At 40.8% G+C, this 17678-nt stretch overlaps 1 protein-coding gene across 1 annotated transcript in view; it reads right to left on the reverse strand.

Annotated features, from left to right (window-relative positions):
• Positions 1 to 17678, reverse strand: part of DYNC2H1 (dynein cytoplasmic 2 heavy chain 1) — a 1178830-nt gene that overhangs the window by 341304 nt on the left and 819848 nt on the right. The window lies entirely within an intron of this gene.

Below are 17678 nucleotides of genomic sequence, written 5' to 3' on the forward strand. Positions count from 1 at the left end.
AGAGTTGATTTAGAAGCCGTATCAGCATTCCAAGTCTTAAGCCATAAAGCTCTTCTAGCTAAAATAGCTAGAGACATAAACCTGACATCAACTCTAATAATATCAAAAATGACATCACAAATAAAATTATTAGCATGCTGAAGAAGAATAATATATCATGAGAATCATGATTTGCTACTTGTTGCGCTAAAGTTTCCAACCAAAAAGTTGAGGCTGCAGCAACATCAGCTAATGATATAGCAGGCCTAAGAAGATTACCTGAACACAGATAAGCTTTTCTTAGAAAGGATTCAATTTTCCTATCTAAAGGATCTTTAAACGAAGTACCATCTGACGTAGGAATGGTAGTACGTTTAGCAAGGGTAGAAATAGCCCCATCAACTTTAGGGATTTTGTCCCAAAATTCTAACCTGTCAGACGGTACAGGATATAATTGCTTAAAACTTTAGAAGGAGTAAATGAATTACCCAATTTATCCCATTCTTTGGAAATTACTGCAGAAATAGCATTAGGAACAGGAAAAACTTCTGGAATAACCACAGGAGATTTAAATATCTTATCTAAACGTTTAGAATTAGTATCAAGAGGACCAGAATCCTCTATTTCTAAAGCAATTAATACTTCTTTAAGTAAAGAACGAATAATTCCATTTTAAATAAATATGAGGATTTATCAGCATCAATCTCTGAAACAGAATCCTCTGAACCAGAAGAGTCATCAGAATCAGAATGATGATGTTCATTTAAAAATTCATCTGTAGGGAGAGAAGTTTTAAAAGTTTTTTTACGTTTACTAGAAGGAGAAATAACAGACATAGCCTTCTTGATGGATTCAGAAAACAAAATCTCTTATGTTATCAGGAACATTCTGCACCTTAGATGTTGAAGGAACTGCAACAGACAATGGTACATTACTAAAGGAAATATTATCTGCATTAACAAGTTTGTCATGACAATTAATACAAACAACAGCCGGAGAAATAGCTACCAAAAGTTTACAGCAGATACACTTAGCTTTGGTAGATCCAGCACTAGACAGCGATTTTCCTGTAGTATCTTCTGACTCAGATGCAACGTGAGACATCTTGCAATATGTAAGAGAAAAAACAACATATAAAGCAAAATAGATCAAATTCCTTATATGACAGTTTCAGGAATGGGAAAAAATGCCAAAGAACAAGCTTCCAGAAGCAATGAAAAATGAGACTTAAATAATGTGGAGACAAAAGCGACGCCCATATTTTTTAGCGCCAAATCCACATTATTTGGCGCCCTAAATGCTTTTGGCGCCAAAATGACGCCACATCCGGAACGCCGACATCTTTGGCGCAAAATAACGTCAAAAAATGACGCAACTTCCGGCGACACGTATGACGCCGGAAACGGAAAATAATTTTTGCGCCAAAAAAGTCTGCGCCAAGAATGACGCAATAAAATGAAGCATTTTCAGCCCCCGCGAGCCTAACAGCCCACAGGGAAAAAAGAGTCAAATTTTTGAAGGTAAGAAAAAATGAATAATTCAAATGCATAATCCCAAATATGAAACTGACTGTCTGAAAAATAAGGAAAGTTGAACATTCTGAGTCAAGGCAAATAAATGTTTGAATACATATATTTAGAACTTTATAAAACAAAGTGCCCAACCATAGCTTAGAGTGTCACAGAAAATAAGATTTACTTACCCCAGGACACTCATCTACATGTTTGTAGAAAGCCAAACCAGTACTGAAACGAGAATCAGTAGAGGTAATGGTATATATGAGAGTATATCGTCGATCTGAAAAGGGAGGTAAGAGATGAATCTCTACGACCGATAACAGAGAACCTATGAAATAGACCCCGTAGAAGGAGATCACTGCATTCAAATAGGCAATACTCTCCTCACATCCCTCTGACATTCACTGCACGCTGAGAGGAAAACCGGGCTCCAACTTGCTGCGGAGCGCATATCAACGTAGAATCTAGCACAAACTTACTTCACCACCTCCATCGGAGGCAAAGTTTGTAAAACTGAATTGTGGGTGTGGTGAGGGGTGTATTTATAGGCATTTTGAGGTTTGGGAAACTTTGCCCCTCCTGGTAGGAATGTATATCCCATACGTCACTAGCTCATGGACTCTTGCTAATTACATGAAAGAAAAGAGGAATATCGACCCTACTTACCACAGCTTCGTATAGTCGGAAATCGGCCCACAAGACTACAGCGCAACTCACTGAGGACAAACTGCGCAACAGGTAGGCGGCCGCCATCTTGTTTCACGGCTGAAAGGGGCAGACATACAGTGAGTACCACGAACAAGACACTTTCACACTCTTGGGGGGAGAGAGGCTATAGAGGACCTAAGCTAAGCAGCTCAATATACATAAAGGTTGCCAGCAGTACAGGGGACTGCTCACCCCACGGCTTCAGGCCTCCTTTACTCATACTGCAGATGAATAAACAACTATACACGCCACATGTTCACTGCAGGAGCCTAAAGACTTTTACACTGTCAATATTACTAAGCAGTTTGAGAACTGCTGAAACAGCGTGTGGGCCACTTTACTCCCCTGGGAGCCTCTGTACTAAGCACGGAAGGATTCAAGTTAAAGAAGTGAGGGCAGAGAGAGTGAGAAAGGTAGACACACACAATTGCCCGTAATATCCACAGAACTTTTTCTCACATAGCAATCCTAGCAATGAAGATGGTGTAGGCCACACGTACCCCCCCCTGAGAACCCCCCGTCATAACATCTTGAGTCAAATGAACCCTATGATCTAACTAAAGTCTCTGAGTGCACTTTATGGCTCTCCTAAATTAACAGATGTTGTCTCTGACTCTTGAGTATCAATAGATGGGCTGAGTGTGGCTCCATAGGGGGATATCGAGGTACTTCTGTGGAAAATATATGCTGGTCCTGAGTCTCCACTAGCCTCCTCTGTTTACTGCATTGCTGAACCAGGCGTTGTAGCGCTCATACCTCTGTATGCAAAAATATTTTACGCCGTATAACAAAAAAACTGTCAAGATGGCTAGCAAACAGCGCCAGCAAGACAGGAGACTCAAAAATCAAGTTGAGATACACATCCCGCCAGCTACTACCTCTGAAGGGACTGAACAGGCTCAGCAAGGTACACACCCAATATTGTCCTCAGCTCTCGGCACTATTTCTCCCGAAGATAGAGAAAATACAGACAGGCTTAGATACCCTCACAAAAGATCTCAAGATGTTTTCAGCAAGACTTACAGCAGTGGAACATAAGGTGGTGGATACAGAGAGCCAACAAAGGGAGGTCACACTGAATGTCTCACAACTACAGCGACAGAATAAAGTCCTACGAGAAAAATTAGATGACCTAGAGAATAGGTCCAGATGGAATAACATCCGAGTTGTGGGCCTTCCTGAGTCAATCCCTAGCTCCGCTCTTATTGATTTTGCAGAGCAAGCGCTACTGCAGTTATTGAAACTTCCCAATGTCAACATACCCTGTGTGGTCGAAAGAGCTCATAGGGTTGGAGTTCCCCCACAGAAGGAAAATCAAAAGATCCCTCCCAGGCAAGTCATGATAAAGTATTTAAACTTTAAAGATAAGACATTACTTCTCAAAGCATACAGACAGGCCCCCAACCTGGTGTATGAGGGGTGCAAGCTGCATCTATTTCAAGATTACTCTGCTGATGTAGTCTAGAAGAGGAGAGAGTTTTCACCCTACTGCAAAGAGCTTATTGATAAGGGAGAATCCATCGCCCTACTATACCCAGCCAGACTCAAGGTACAAACACCACAAGGACCAAGATTCTTTGAAGACACTACTCAGCTCAAGGTTTTCATGAGATCTCTTGACTCTAGAAAGAACAGCCAAATTGAAGATGAAGAAGAAATTGAGGAAGAGGAGACCTGACTCTGTTATCTCTTGAAACAAGCAATTTTTCTAGCTGTATGATATGCAGATCATTCAGAGTTGGAACTAATATCATATAAGGACTGAAGACTTTAACTCTTGTCTATAGAGTTTTTCTCACATATCCTTTTTTAAAACGGGGGACGGGGGACGGGAGGGGGGTCTTAGAATTGTTTGCACTGATTCACCGTTACTGTTTGAATTGTTTACTGATATATTCATTTACTGTTTAACTAATTTTACTTTTGATATTCTTAGTACCTCCTTATTGAAAACTACCTCTTGGGAGTTCTCTGAGGTTGCTTTGGTGGTCGCACATTGGTCACAGGAGCTACCCCGAGGTGTCTGTCAGACAGTAAGTAACATTACATAAACTTACATAGTATCTCTAACTAGCAAGTTTCGAAAACAATATACCACACTACATTTGCAGTGAGGGGAGAGGGAGGGGAACTCTCAACACTAGTGTCTGAATATGGGGATCCACATTCTGTCTTGGAACATTGGTGGGGTTACATCACCCATTAAGCGAAAAGCCATTCTAAAATATCTTAAGGGCAAGAGAACAGATATAGCCATATTAGAAGAGACATACTTGAAACCCAGTGAGCATGACAAACTTAAACAACAGTGGGTGGGAGAGGTAATCTACACGCCCTATGAGAACTCCAGAGCGAGGGGGGGTAGCTTTTTTGTTCAGAAAGAATCTGGACTATAAAATCATCCAAACAATAATAGACCCGCTAGGAAGATTTGTGCTTCTTCAGATTATTTTGGAGGGCTCTTCTCTAATTTTGGGTGGGGTTTACGGGCCACATACTCACAAAAAAGAATTTTGGAATAACATGAGGGTAACTATCATGAAAATGGCTGATGTGCCTGTAATAATAGGGGGAGATTATAACATAGCGCCACAAACACCTGCAGACAGATATAAGAATCCTAATCTCTCCACACCGGGCCCCAGTAGACAGTACAATGTGAAACAAGACACCTTAACTTTGAATAAATTCACGAGAGCTCTACAACTCATAGACATATGGAGAGAAAGAAACCCAGAAGTGAGGGATTTCACATGTGTCACACCCACTAAAGATACACTGTCACGAATTGACTTCTTTTTAGCATCTCCTGCATTGACTACAAGAATTACTAAGACTGGAATAGATAATCCAACCATCTCTAACCATGCACCAATTACGATTGAACTCAGTCTGGGATTGACCAAGACTGGTAGAGAGGGATGGGCTTTCCCTAGATATCTGGTACATGATGCCAATTTAAAGAATCATCTGGTGGGTGAATGGTTAGCCTATAAAGACTAAAATAGTAGCCACAGAGATAACCCACTCCTTTTATGGTAAGCGGCCAAGGCAGTATTGAGGGGGTCGTGTGACTTCATATGCCATAAACATCAGGAAACAGAAAAACTTAGGGAAGAGCTCCTAATGAAACAACTACTTAACGCACGCAAACCGCTACTTACGCTGCCCCACTGTAGCTAATAGACTTTGTTACAAAGATACCAAATCATTAAGGGATACCTTCTTATTGCAGGGAGCAACCAGAGACATAACAAAAGCACATGCTAGATTCTATAGACATGGCAACAGGACTGGTAAGATGCTTGCTAGACTAACAAAGCTGACAAGGCGATCCTCTATCATATCAGCCATAAGAGTACAGGACTCTACACTCACAACCACAACTGACATACAACAGGCTTTTGGCAGGTTCTTCTCAAACCTATATAAGACTCAGGGACATAGATTCAAAACACAGGGACTCCTTTTGGGAAGCACTGACACTGCCGCAAATCACAGAAAGTCAGAAAAATTCATTAAATGCACCAATACTAGCAGTAGATGTTGAGAAAGCCATTGGCAACCTACCTTCAGAGAAAAGCCCCGGGTCCTGATGGACTCCGGGGGGAGTTTTACAAGATACTACAGCCTGAGGTGGCGGGGGGGGGGTACTGTCAGACCTCTTCAATGCCATTTTGGGAGGATTGGAGGTTTCCTCTAGTAGATTCACCGAGGGCCAATATCAGCTTGATACTTAAGCCAGGACAAAGAACCCCCTCAACCCCAGCTTCATATCGTCCGATCTCACTGATGAACTCGGATTACAAAATATTAACAAAAATTATTGGCAAATAGACTGGCATTGGTCATGCCGGGAGTTATACACAACCGATCAGACGGGGGTTCATTAAGGGGAGGGTCGGCTGTCAAGAATGTTAGAACCCTTCAACTACTACTAACACATTATTGGAACACCAAATTGAGGTCCCGGGTGAGGGAGAGAGATGAGGCCATGCGTTCTACTTGTAGACGCGGAAAAAGCCTTTGACAAGGTTCTCTGGGGACAACTTGTTTCTTATCCTTGGTAGGTTTGAATTGAGAGTTCATTTGTGAAAGCACTGAAGGCCTTGTATACTGCTCCTCGTGCAGCGGTCATAGTCAACGAACTCAATCCCAACCCTTCTCCTTAGAAAGAGGCACGAGGGCAGGGGTGTCCGCTGTCACCCCTGCTTTTTGATTTGGCCCTAGAGCCCCTAGCAGTAAAAATTAGGTTACAGAGTGAAGGACTTAGAGTGGACCGGCTAGGCTCCACCTATCACTCTTCGCGGACCGATTGGTCCCTGTATGTGCAAAATCCTAAATGTACCCAGGAATGGATATTATAGGCAAACTTCAGTCAGGTGTCCGGCTATAAAGATAAACAATGACAAAACAGAAGTAAGTATGGCTGACCCCCCACTGCAGGGGCACTAGACCTCCACTATAACTTCAAACATGCAGGGAAACCTTTAAATACCTAGGAATAGAGTTAGCTTTAAACCCGGGCAGATTGTATGGTATAAACTGCACATCGTTAAAGAGAGAAGCCACAAACTTAGTGGCGAGCTGGGCGAAACCTCACCCTTATGTTGTCAGGTAGAATAGGTCTCATTAAAATTATCCTCTTCCCAAAACTACTTTATAAACTACAAATGCTACCTTCTATTAATCAGCGAGGAAGATCTGAAATTTTGGAATTCCCTCTTCTTCTCCTTTATTTGGGCTAACAAAAAACATAGAATTAGAGCGGATAGGATGAGGAGTTCATTCCACTCTGGGGGCATGACTGTACAAACATAGAACTATAAGCTGGGGGCGAAACAATCCAAGTACGTTCTAGACTGGCTTACGGGAAGAGACTAATTTCACTATACCTGACTTAGAGAGACACTTCACTTACCCATGGCCCCCTGGACCCATGTTACCCTCATTTGAAGGCTGCGAAAATAGAGAAACACCCTCCCGCAGTACGCCCTTTTCCAGCAACCACTACTTGCCTGGAGGAAACTATGTAGTAACTTGGGATTCAAGCATGAGTATCTAAATACATCCCATTACAGGGGAACCCCAATTTCATTTCCAGGGATGACAACAAAAACATTCAAAGATTGGGGGAGTAAGGGTTTGGATATGGGTGCACAGTGTTAGAGGGAGACGGAAAAACAATACACACATTCGATACACCTACGGTCCTCATATACATTGCAAAATCACATCATTTCGCATACTTACAGGCCAGGACACTATGTAACCGGCACTCCTTGGGCATGAAGCCTTCCTTACGGAAACCACATAGTATATCAATTGACAACTCGTTCACGAAAGGAAACGCATCTATCACTCCCATTTACAAAGCCTTGATGGCATTGAATAACGAGAGTACCCCAAAAACATATTAGTGAGAAATGGTCATCATTACTAAATGTAGAGATCACTACAATGCAAGTTAAACAGAGTATAGAAAGGGTTCAGCGTGCTACATTATCTATGGATCTTAGAGAATCCCACATTAAGCTCCTTGAAACGGCATACGTGACGCCGAAACTATATAAAGTATGGGAGACTGACTCCTGTAGGAACTTGTCCAAGGTGCGCTCAAGAGGATGCAGGCTTAATGCATATGATTTGGATACTGCCCCAAATTGGTTAGATTTTGGAGTATGACTCATTACTACTTGGCTCAGGTCAATGGGAATCCAGCTAGAACCATTTATACCCCAGACATTAGTTTTCTTGGAATGTGAAAATACAAATAAATCGAACACAGCATTCACGCACAATGTAATTTTACAGGCAAGGAAAGTCATCCTTAAGAATTGGTTAACTCAGAGAGCTCCAACCCTACAACAGCTTAAAAGAGAGGTACACCAACAACTATTTTATGAGCAAGCAGACACTCTGGTAGATGCACAGACACGCACAAAACGCTTTATGAACAAATGGGAAATATACCTACACTCATTGGATCAAGAGCAACAGCTACAAATTCTATACCCAATAAGAAATACTATCTTTATCTTAGAGGTTCAATTGAGAGGGGAATGGAAACTTGACTTTGAGAGATATGTTCAATCACATCGTGGAGGACCGCACCAACCTAGACAAGGGGAACAGAGGACACCTCGGGGTATGTAGGTAGGTAGAGGAGATGAGGAATAAGGCTGAAAGGGAATGTTAATACTAACAGAAAATGAAGGCATGCATTGCTAAGACTAAATGGTTTATTCTGTTTTATATTGATGATCTTAATGTTTACTTTATTGTATATGTATATTGAGATAAAAGTTGATGTATGCTTTTCGCACAAATAAATAATTAAAAAAAAAAAAAGAGAGAGTATACTGTAGCGCTGTAAAAATACAGCTTAAACGACATCAGATGACAGAGAGTAGAGTATACATTAAATGAGAAATGTAAAAAACAAAAATGCTTTTAATTTGAAACATATAGGCAACAATAAAAAAACAGCTAAAAACACATACCATACATAAGTAAAATCATACAAGTTGATAAGTCCATATGAGAATAGGGGATTGTGAAGATTTTAGTTCATAGCTTCCTTAGGTAATATTCCCGTTAGCAATCAGGCTTGTCCGAAATGTCTGTTGTGCTTGCTCTTTTTAAAAAAAAAAAAAACACATCTTGGCGGTATTTTTGATCATTCGAACTGCTAGTAATTCTAGCCTTCTCTGCACCTCTAGGACTATGGATGCCCGAATGGGACAAAGTAACAAGATAGAGCGGTATAAAGCAACGCGTTTCAGCCGTAACTGGGCCTTTTACAAGCTATAAGATGTAGTGCACCCTTACTGCATAATATACTGATTCTTTATGCAAATGAGAATAGAAGGGGGCGTTAAAAAAGGTTATTTATTATATACAATATATCGATATTACTTTATTATGATTATAGGGAATATTATAAAGTGATAATTTAATTGAATAATGGGTTTTAAAGTATATAAGCAGAAACAGTGTATTATTACAAATCCTAATCCCCAAGGGTGGGTGCGGTTAGACAAAAAACAGAAAAGAAAGATCAACATTTGTGATTGACCTTCTAAAGTGCAATTTTTGTTTAAAAGAAATCTAAATTTGTTATTCTAGTGTGAATGTCCCTAATTATTAAGGAATGGTAGTAAATAAGAAGTGATAAAGTTAGGGAATTAATAATATAAATAAAGTTATAAGTGTGGAGACATTTCCCTAGATTGCTAAAACAGTAAGATAAGATAGAAATAAAAATGAATATGAAAAGGGAAAACAGCAGCGTGTTAGTGACCTAATGGTTGTGAAGTTTAAAATGCTGCAATTATTTATGGGTGTTAATTTAAGAAGTGATATAATAGTGTTGGATAAAATATACACTTTCCCACCTGGGTGCTATAAGGTGTTTTTTTTTTTATTAAATATTTTTTTTTTAAGCTTCTTTTTTTTTTTTTCAGATCCCCAAGACTTACACTGTTGGAAAGGTTAGGTGATTAACTTTCCACAACGGTGGTGGTTTTGGGTGTCTGTAGCTGCTTAGATGCCTGAGATACAGGCTTCTAAGCAGCATGCCCCCCTTCTCCTATACTTAACATTGTGAATGTTAAATAAAGTTGCGCGGTGACGTAATCACGTCATTGTACGTGACGTCACCGCGCATAACGTGAAGCCCAGGCGATGCCTGTCACTATGCAGGCCCGATGGGAGCGGGTGGGAGCCCCCAGGATCTCACTCAAGGTGGGAGGTGCGAGCGATGGCTCTGAGCCGTCGTTAGCACCAGAGTGGGGAAACTCTGTGACGGCTCACGAGCCATCGTTAGCACTTTTCCCTAATATTTTATAATGGAGTTGGGTACTACAATTCGATATTTAATCATTTAAAAACCAGGTTGATATCAAAATCGATATTAAGACCTTTAGGTTGCAAAGTGCTTATTTAAAGATCCATTTTCCTTCTTTCTTTAAAAGTTCTTTATGTAAATTTCATCCCCTCCAATTTCCCTTACATTGATCAATTCCCATATAGAAAAAATTGTCTAGATTGGACTGGTTGCAAAAAGCAAAATGTTTTGGGGACAGGTAGTTCTTTGTTCTATCAAGAGTATGATTTTTCAATAGACCAGATGTGTTCTCTGATTCTATCTCTTAGGGGGTCTTTCCGATTCCCCCACGTATTGTTTCCCACATTTGCACTGTATCATGTCTACAGCATTCTATCAGTGCATCTTATTACATATTGGAATTTAAAAGATTGCCCTGTTACACTTGAAGCAAACTCTTTTTGTTTTTTTTTTAATGCTTACATGATTTGCATGTAGTGCATGGAAAGAAACCTTAAAAGGCCATAATACCCAAATGTTTAAACACTTGAAAAGTGATGCAGTATAGCTCTAGAAAGCTGACTAGAAAATATCACCTGAAACATCTCTATGTAAAAAAGAAAAATATTTTACCTCAAATGTTTCTCAGTAGCCCCATCCCACTTGTAAGAACTTCTAAGCAACAAATCAGTACGTCTGTCCCGGGACAGCTGAAGGAGCGAGCTTACGTGCACTCTCATCTTATTTCCCTATTCATCTAAGGGAGTTTACAATGAAATCTCATGAAAGTTAAGTCAAATCTCATGAGATCACAGTAAAAGAGTTCATGACCTCAGCACTGTTGATGCAGATTGGGCTGCTGTTCCTTTCTTCATTTTTTTTCTTTTACCTGCAGTTGAGCTGCAGTTGAGTATAACCTTTTTACACAGAACTTACTCTGCTGGACTGAGGAAATTGTGAGGTAAAAATATCTTCCTTTTTTACATAGAGATGCTCAGGTGATATTTTCCTGTCAGCTTTTTAGTTATACTGCATCAGTTTCAAGTGATTTAGCATATGAGTATTATGTCCCTTTAAGTTTGGCCCCCAGTAAGGTCCTCTATCATTGCTTAAAGGGCCATAATACCCAAATGTTTAAACACTTGAAAGTGGTGCAGCATAGCTGTAAAAAGCTGACTAGAAAATATCACAACATCTCTATGTAAAAAAAGAAAGATATTTTACCTCAAAAGTTTCTCAGTAGCCACATCCTATTGTAAAGGACCTCTAAGCAGCAAATCAGTATGTCTGTCCTGGGACAGCCGAAGGGTTGAGCCTCGTGCACTCTCATGTTATTTCCCTATTCAGTGTAAGGAAGTTTACAATGAAAATCTCATGAGAGTTAAGTCAAATCTCATGAGATCACAGTAAAAGAGTATATGACCTCAGCACTGCTGATGCTAATTGGCTGCTGTTAATGTCTTCATTTTTATTTATTTTTTTACCTGCAGCTGAGCAACAGCTGAGTTTAACTTATTTAACACAGAACTTACTCTGCTGAGCTGAGGAAATTGTAAGGTAAATTATCTTCCTTTTTTACATAGAGATGCTCAGGTGATATTTTCCTGTCAGTTTTTAACAGTTATACTGCATCAGTTTCAAGTGATTTAGCATATGAGTATTATGTCCCTTTAAGTTTTTCTTTTTCTTTTAAATCTGTCGGGGCTAGGATGGTTTTTAAGTTTCTAGCTCTTTTAAAAAACACTTGTGGGTCCCTTTGTGAGTAGAGGGACCTAATTGTTCATCTTTCTGGAGGTATCCCCAATGCTTTCTTAGGATTTTTTCTATCAAATGCGAGTTGCTACTGTATTGGGTAATAAAAGGGATAAAGTTGTCATTTGTATAATTTCTTTCTGGTTTATTGGGTTTTTCTTGTAAAAGTGTTTTTCTATCTATAGTTCTTACTAAGGCTCTTGCTTCTTTAAATGTTTTCTTTACAGTATCCACCGTCTAAAAATGTATCCTGTATTAGATCTGACTGATTCTCAGTCATCATTATTGGAGCAATTCTTTTCTTATTCTATAAACTGCCCTTTTCGGGATGTTCTCCTTCCAGTTCTGATGTATGAGAGCTCATTTTAGGGAATGTAACTGTTAGCATCGACCTGTTTAAAATGTGTTCTGGTGTTTAATTCATTATTCTCAACAAAAATTTCTACATCTAAAAAATGAATATTTGCTCTATTTTTTTCGCATGTGAAATTTAGATTACATGTACTGTATTATTATTCATTGAGATGATAAACTCTTTGAGGGATTCTTCTGATCCTCGCCAAATTATTATAATATTATCTATATAGCATTTGTAGGTTACCAGGTTTGCTCCAAGTGGGTGGGAATAAACAAAATTATTTTCCCAAAAACCCCATAAACAAATTAGCATTAACTTGGAGTAAACCTGGGTACCATTGCTGTTCTCGCTTCCTGGTTATAAAATTGCCCATTATACACAAAAAATCATGAGTAAGAATGAAATTGATGCAATTGCTAATAAATTCTCTTTGTTCTGTATTTATTAAATGATCTTGAGAGTGAGAGACCCAATCCCTGATATAATGTGCCTGCCGATGGGGCTAAGAGAGAGATCTATGTATCTTAGGTAGACAGTATAGTAAAGGTATTCTGGGAAATTTAGGTAAGAGATATGATCTTTCTTTTTCTGTTAATATTTTCTTCTTTTGCTGAGTCTAACATATTTTAAATTGGCTTCAAAACGGTTTTGTGGGATTGTTACTTAATTTTTTATAAGCGATAACGTCACTTAATATGTCATTATATATTTTATTGTAGTAGTCTTTATCTTAAAATAAACAATCCCACTTCCTTGTCCCGCTGGCTTGATGATTATATCTGCTATTTTGTTCTAATTCTCTAATTACTTTAAATTGTTTATTAGATAAATTGTTGTGTGTTATTTTTATTTTTTCTTCTGCGATATTCTCAATATATTTAAAGGGACACTGAATCCAAAATGTTTCTTTCGTGATTCAGCTAGAGCATGAAATTTTAAGCAACTTTCTAATTTACTCCTATTATAAAATTTTCTTCATTCTCTTGGTATCTTTATTTGAAATGCAATAATATAAGTTTAGATGCCGGCCCATTTTTGGTGAACAACCTGGGTTGTTCTTACTGATTGGTGGATATATTCATCCACCAATAAAAAAACATAATTTATGCTTACCTGATAATGTATTTCTCTTGTAGTGTATCCAGTCCACGGATCATCCATTACTTGTGGGATATTCTCCTTCCCAACAGGAAGTTGCAAGAGGATCACCCACAGCAGAGCTGCTATATAGCTCCTCCCCCAGCTGTCATATCCAGTCATTCGACCGAAAACAAACAGAGAAAGGAGAAACCATAGGGTGCAGTGGTGACTGTAGTTTAACCTAAAATTTAGACCTGCCTTAAAAGACAGGCGGGCCGCCTGGACTGGATAAATTTATCAGGTAAGCATAAATATCTGTTTTCTCTGTTAAGTGTATCCAGTCCACGGATCATCCATTACTTGTGGGATACCAATACCAAAGCTAAAGTACACGGATGATGGGAGGGACAAGGCAGGATTAAGCGGAAGGAACCACTGCTGAAGAACCTTTCTCCCAAAAACAGCCTCTGAAGAAGCAAAAGTATCAAATTTGTAAAATTTGGAAAAGGTGTGAAGCGAAGACCAAGTCGGCGGCCTTGCAAAATCTGTTCAACAGAGGCCCTCATTTTTTAAAGGCCCAGGTGGAAGCCACAGCTCTAGTAGATGAGCTGTAATCCTTTCAGGGGGCTGCAGTCCAGCAGCTCTCATAGGCTAGGCGTATTAACGCTCCGAAGCCAAAAGGAAAGAGAGGTTGCCCGAAGCTTTTTGACCTCTCTCTGTCCAGAGTAAACGACAAACAGGGAAGATGTTTGACGAAAATCCTTAGTAGCTTGTAAGTAAAACCTTCAAGGCACGGACTAACGTCCAGATTATGTAAAAGACGCTCCTTCTTTGAAGAAGGATTAGGACACAATGATGAACAACAATCTCTTGATTGATATGTTCTTGTTAAAACCACCTTAGGTAAAAACCCAGGTTTGGTACGCGAACTACCTTATCTGCATGAAAAATCAGATAAGGAGAATAACATTGTAAGGGAGATAGCTCAGAGACTCTCCGAGCCGAGGAAATAGCCATCAAAAACGAACTTTCCAAGATAAAGTTTAATATCAATGGAATGAAGGGGTTCAAACGGACTCCTTGAAGAACCTTAAGAACAAAGTTTAAGCTCCACGGGGGAGCCAACAGGTTTAAACACAGGCTTAATTCTAACCAAAGGCCTGGCAAAATGCCTGGACGTCTGGAACCTCTGCCAGACGCTTGTGCAAAGAATAGACAGGAGCAGAAATATGTCCCTTTAAGGAAACTAGCTGAAAATCCTTTGTCCCAAGCCCTCTTGGAGAAAGGACAATATTCTAGGAATCCTAACCTTACTCCATGAGTAATTCTTGGATTCACACAATAAAGATATTTACTCCATATCTTGTGGTAGACTTTTCCTGGTCACAGGCTTTCGTGCCTGTATTAAAGTATCAATGACTGACTCGGAGAAGCCACACTTTGATAGATTCAAGCGTTCAATCTCCATGCAGTCAGTCTCAGAGAAATTAGATTTGGATGATTGAAAGGACCTTGTATCAGAAGGTCCTGTCTTAGAGGCAGAGTCCATGGTGGAAAGGATGTCATGTCCGCTAGGTCTGCATACCAAGTCCTGCGTGGCCACACAGGTGCTATCAGAATCACTGATGTTCTCTCCTGTTTGATTTTGGCAATCAGTCGAGGGAGCAGAGGAAACGGTTGGAAAACACATAAGCCAGGTTGAAGAACCAAGTCGCTGCCTAGAGCAATTATCAGTGTCGCTTCTGGGTCCCTGGACCTGGATCCGTAACAAGGAAGCTTGGCGTTCTGACGAGACGCCATGAGATCCAACTGTGGTTTGCCCCAACGATGAATCAAATTGAGCAAAACACCTCCGGATGGAGTTCCCACTCCCCCGGATGGAAAGTCTGACGGACTTAGAAAATCCGCCTCCCAGTTTCTCCACGCCTGGGATATGGATTGCTGACAGGTGGCAAGAGTGGTACTCTGCCCAGCGAATTATTTTTGAGACTTCTAACATCGCCTAGGGAACCTCCTGGTTCCCCCTTGATGGTTGATGTAAGCCACAGTTGTGATGTTGTCCGACTGAAATCTGATGAACCTCAGTGTTCTGGCCACGCCAGAAGAGCATTGAATATCGCTCTTAACTCCAGAATATTTATTGGAAGGAGTTTCTCCTCCTGAGTCCACGATCCCTGTGCCTTCAGGGAGTTCCAGACTGCACCCCCAACCTAGAAGGCTGGCATCTGTTGTTACAATTGTCCAATCTGGCCTGCGAAAGGTCATACCCTTGGACAGGTGTACCCGAGACAACCCACCAGAGAAGAGAATCTCTGGTCTCTTGATCCAGATTTAGCAGAGGGGGACCAATCTGTGTACATCCCCATTCCACTGACTCAGCATGCATAATTGCAGCGGTCTGAGATAAAGGTGCGCAAATGGCACTATGTCATTGCCGCTACCATTAAGCCCAATTACCTCCATACACTGAGCTATCGAAGGGCGCGGAATGGAGTGAAGAACACGGCCACAGCATTTAGAAGTTTTGATAACCTGGACTCCGTCAGGTAAATTTTAATTTCTACAGAATCTATAAGGAGTCCCTAAGAAGGAGACTCTTGTGAGTGGGGATAGAGAAACTCTTTTCCTCATTCACTTTCCTCCCGTGCGACCCTCAGGAATGCCAGAACTATCTCTGTATGAGACTCTTGGCAACTTGAAAGCTTGACGCCTGTATCAGGATGTCGTCTAGATACGGAGCCACCGCTATGCTCGCAGTCTTAGAACCGCCAGAAGTGAGCCCAGAACCTTTGTAAAGATTCTCGGGGCTGTAGCCAACCCAAAGGGAAGAGCTACAAATTGGTAATGCCTGTCTAGAAAGGCAAATCTTAGAAACCGATGATGATCTTTGTGAATCGGTATGTGAAGGTAGGCATCCTTTAAGTCCACTGTGGTCATGTACTGACCTTCTTGGATCATAGGTAGGATGGTCCGAATAGTTTCCATTTTGAAAGATGGAACTCTGAGGAATTTGTTTAAGATCTTTAGATCCACAATTGGTCTGAAGGCTCCCTCTTTTTTTGGGAACCACAAACAGATTTGAATAAAAACCCTGTCCTTGTTCCGTCCGCGGAACTGGATGGATCCCTCCCATAACTAGGAGGTCTTGCACACAGCGTAGGAATGCCTCTTTCTTTATCTGATTTGCAGATAGCCTTTGAAAGATGAAATCACCCTTGTGGAGGGGAAGCTTTGAAGTCCAGAAGATATCCCTGAGATATGATCTCCAATGCCCAGGGATCCTGAACATCTCTTGCCCCACGCCTGGGCGAAGAGAGAAAGTCTGCCCCCTACTAGATCTGTCGCCGGATAGGGGGCGTTCCTTCATGCTTAGAGGCAGCAGCAGGCTTTCTGGCCTGCTTGCCTTTGTTCCAGGACTGGTTAGGTTTCCAGGCCTGCTTAGATTGAGCACAAAGTTCCCTCTTGTTTTGAAGCGGAGGAAGTTGATGCTGCACCTGCCTTGAAATTCGAAAGGCACGAAAATTAGACTGTTTGGCCTTTGCTTTGGCCTGTCTGAGGAAGGGTGTGACCCTTACCTCCAGTAATGTCAGCAATAATTTCCTTCAAACCAGGCCCGAATAACTTCTGCCCCCTTGAAAGGAATGTTGAGTAATTTAGACTTCGAAGTCACGTCAGCAGGATTTAGCCATAGCGCCCTACGCGCTTGGATGGTGAATCCGGAATTCTTAGCCGTTAGTTTAGTCAAATGAACAATGGCATCAGAAAACAAATGAGTTAGCTAGCTTAAGTGTTCTAAGCTTGTCAATAATTTCAGTCAATGGAGCTGTATGGATGGCCTCTTCCAGGGCCTCAAACCAGAATGCCGCCGCGGCCGTGACAGGCGCAATGCATGCAAGGGGCTGTAAAATAAAACCTTGTTGAATAAACATTTTCTCAAGGTAACCCTCCAATGTTTTATCCATTGGATCTGAAAAAGCACAACTGTCCTCAACCGGGATAGTAGTACGCTTTGCTAAAGTAGAAACTGCTCCCTCCACCTTAGGGACCGTCTGCCATAAGTCCCGTGTAGTGGCGTCTATTGGAAACATTATTCTAAATATAGGAGGTGGGGAAAAAGGCACACCCGGTCTATCCCACTCCTTGCTAATAATTTCTGTAAGCCTTTTAGGTATAGGAAAAACATCAGTACACACCGGCACCGCATAGTATTTATCCAGCCTACACAATTTCTCTGGTACTGCAACTGTGTTACAGTCATTCAGAGCAGCTAATACCTCCCCAAGCAACACACGGAGGTTCTCAAGCTTAAATTTAAAATTAGAAATCTCTGAATCAGGTTTCCCCGAATCAGAGATGTCACCCACAGACTGAAGCTCTCCGTCCTCATGATCTGCATATTGTGAGCAGTATCAGACATGGCCCTTACAGCATCTGCGCGCTCTGTATTTCTCCTAAC

The sequence above is a fragment of the Bombina bombina genome, chromosome 3 (genome assembly GCF_027579735.1).
Source record: "Bombina bombina isolate aBomBom1 chromosome 3, aBomBom1.pri, whole genome shotgun sequence".
In the NCBI taxonomy this organism is placed as follows: domain Eukaryota; kingdom Metazoa; phylum Chordata; class Amphibia; order Anura; family Bombinatoridae; genus Bombina; species Bombina bombina.